Source organism: Triticum dicoccoides, chromosome 3B (assembly GCF_002162155.2).
Source record: "Triticum dicoccoides isolate Atlit2015 ecotype Zavitan chromosome 3B, WEW_v2.0, whole genome shotgun sequence".
In the NCBI taxonomy this organism is placed as follows: domain Eukaryota; kingdom Viridiplantae; phylum Streptophyta; class Magnoliopsida; order Poales; family Poaceae; genus Triticum; species Triticum dicoccoides.
In genome coordinates, this window is record NC_041385.1 from 567166394 (window position 1) to 567169479 (window position 3086).

Consider the following 3086-nt stretch of genomic DNA (forward strand, 5'->3'; position numbering starts at 1 on the left):
AGTAGCTTCTGAACGACACGTACCTCCGTGACGTTGTCGCCAAGGGTGCGCAGCTGGTTGACAAGGCTGGTGATCCGCATCCCGAAGGCGTCGAGGGTCTCGCCGTCGTGGAAGGCGATCTGCTCGAACTCCGCACGGAGTCGCTGCGCGGTGGCCTCCCGCACACGGTGCACCCCCATCCGCATGACCTTGATGGTGTCCCAGGCCGCCTTGGCCGTTTCCTTGACAACGAGGACGCCGATCATCTCCGGAGGAACGGCTCGGAGGAGGACGCCGAAAGCCGACTTGTCGTCGCGCACGTGTTGCGCGTTGCCTTCGATCGCGTCCCAGAGCCCCTAGGACTCCAGGTGGACCTTCATCACCAGCGACCACTCGATAGAGTTGGTCGAGGTGAGGGTCGGGAACGTGGTGCCGGCGCTCGGCACGAAAAGCGCGCGCTCTGAGGCCGCTGCCTGGTGGATCACCACCTGCCGTTCCCGCCTCACGCGGCTTCGCCCGCGGCTGCGCTCCCGTGGTGGAGTCGCCGAGCGCACCAGCCCGCCCCCGCCTGCGTTGAGGGCCGCGGCGGCCGCCGCCGCAGCCGCGTCCAGCTGTTCTCCGTGATCGAACATGCTCGCTGGGATCACTAAACGAGGCTCTGAATACCACTGGTTAGCAAACTAGACTCTCGCAGCTCACGATCACAAAGGAGACAAGGGTTTTTGCGTCGCCTGCAAAACTTGCGACTTTTCCCGTTTTCTTTCTCGCTATTTATTCGTTACAAAGGAGAAGCAGGTGGAGATCCTATCTATGCGCCACGACCCGCCGTGCTCACGCCATCCCACGAGCGCTGATCGTGCCTCCTAGTCCACCTGCGAGGCTGCCGGTCCGCGGTGACCACGTCCAGCCCGCCCAAGCTAGCTACTTGCATCGCACGCACATGTTGCGGCTCATGCAGTCTGTTTATTTTGACAGAAAATAAAACTAGACTAAAACCCTAAAAACCAACATCTAGATTAGCTAACAGCCCACGAAACGCGGCCCTGCCTATTGCATGCCTTCGTCGTCGTTGGTCCGGGACGACCCTATAAATATGTCATCCGTAACCCAGCCAGAGCAAACAACACACGACACGAAACGATCATCATCTCTCTAGTGGCTAGTGCGAAAGGAAGATGGCGACTAAGCTCGCAGCGCTCGTCGTCTTGGCCGCGTTCCTCGCCGGGCCGGCGGCGTGCGAGGGCGCCATCATGTGCTTCAACGGCTGGCTGAGGCTACCCACCTACAACCCGTGGCTCTGTTCTCGGGGTTAGGGCTTGGCCACGGCTACTACGACAACAGGTGGTCGAGGTTGTACTGCCCCAGAGCGGAAGGGATTGTGAGGGGTGCCGTGAGGGACGCCGTGGCCGCGTACCCTGGCATTGGTGCGGGGCTCATCCGTCTCTTCTTCCACGACTGCTTCGTTCGGGTACGAGCACAGCTCGTTGATTATTCTAGCTCATTAGCTAACTGCATTGCCGTTCAAGTAGATCAACATGTTCTTTACGAGGTCTTTATGTCATAATGTTATATTCAGGGGTGTGATGCTTCCGTCCTCCTCACAACGACCAACTCCAATAACAGCGACACGGAGAGGGAAGGCCTTCCGAACAAGAACAGCCTGCGAGGGTTCGAGGTGATCGACGCGGCCAAGGCGGCGATCGAGGCCGCCTGCCCCGGCAAGGTCTCGTACGCCGACATTGTCGCCTTCGCCGCCCGCGACGCGTCCTACTTCCTCAGCAACCGCAGGATCAACATCCGGATGCCGGGTGGCTGCTACGACGGGCGCGAGTCCTTCGCCAACAAGACCGACCAGCTGCCCGGGCCCTTCTCCAATGTCACGGAGCTCCAGGCGAGTTTCGTGGCCAAGGGGCTCACCTCAGACGAGATGGTCACGCTCTCCGGCGCGCACACAATCGGCCGTGCCCGCTGCATGTTCTTCTCCAGCCGCTTCTCTGAAATGGACCCGACATTTGCCGCCAAGCTCAGGACCCAGTGCAACGGCAACGACGACACCAATGTGAACCAAGACGATGTGACCCCCTATGTCCTGGATAAGCAGTAGTACCAGAACGTGATCGACAGGAAAGTGTTGTTCACCTCGGACACCCTTCTCAACTCGACGGAAATGATGACGCAGGTGAGAGAAAACGCAAACAGGGCAGGAGCGTGGGAGAGGAAGTTTGAAAGAGCCATGGAGAATATGGGGAAAATCGGGATCAAGAACAGAGCCGACCAAGGCGTAGAGATCAGGAAAGTATGCTCAAGAGTCAACAACTAAAGTTGGCGAGTAGTAATGCGGGGTGGCTGGCCGGCTCCATGGCGGGATCGCCTGATGGACGAGATGTAACTTCGTCTAGCTACTGTCATTGTTGGTTTTCTCACACTAAAACTCGGTGTGTGTGTGTGTGTTTTGCGATTCAACCTTGCTGCCTTTTATTATCTAAGTGGCCTCAGCTACGACAATTTCACAAATATAATCCGGTGGAATATCGAACCTTGTCTTCCATGAATTATTCAGGCAGCCATTTCTAGCTAGTTTATCTGCCGCAGAATTTGCGGTTCGATTAGCTCAAACCACAGTAAATTCATCATGTGAGGAGAGAAGCACTTTGATCTTTTCGATGAGGGGGCCATACCGGGATCTAGCCAGTTCCAAACTTGACAAAGCCTGCATGACACCCCGGTTGTCTGTCTCGACCACAATCTTCCGGGCACCCACCGCGATGGCAAGCTGGATCCCTCTCCTGCACGCCAACAGCTCTGCATGTTCCGGGTCAACAACCTTAGGAACAAAACGACAAGAGTCTCCCACAAACATGCTATGATGGTCACGCACGACCGCTCCACCGCTTCCCGAACCGTCCACCTTCAACGTTGCTCCATCAACGCTTACCTTTAGCCATCCTTGGACTGGAGGTTGCCAAGCCTCCGTTGGCCTTCCTCCCTGTGTGGTTATCGGTGAGGCCACTAGTAGAAAAGGGGGCAATGGTCCAGGCCGGGTCAGCCCATTAGTCCCGGTTCAATCCAGAACCGGGACCAATGGGGGCATTGGACCCGGTTCGTGA

At 57.4% G+C, this 3086-nt stretch overlaps 1 pseudogene; it reads left to right on the forward strand.

The window, feature by feature from the left end:
* The first annotated feature begins 1154 nt into the window (after positions 1–1154).
* LOC119281566 lies at positions 1155–2525 on the forward strand (annotated as a pseudogene).
* The last annotated feature ends 561 nt before the right edge of the window (positions 2526–3086 follow it).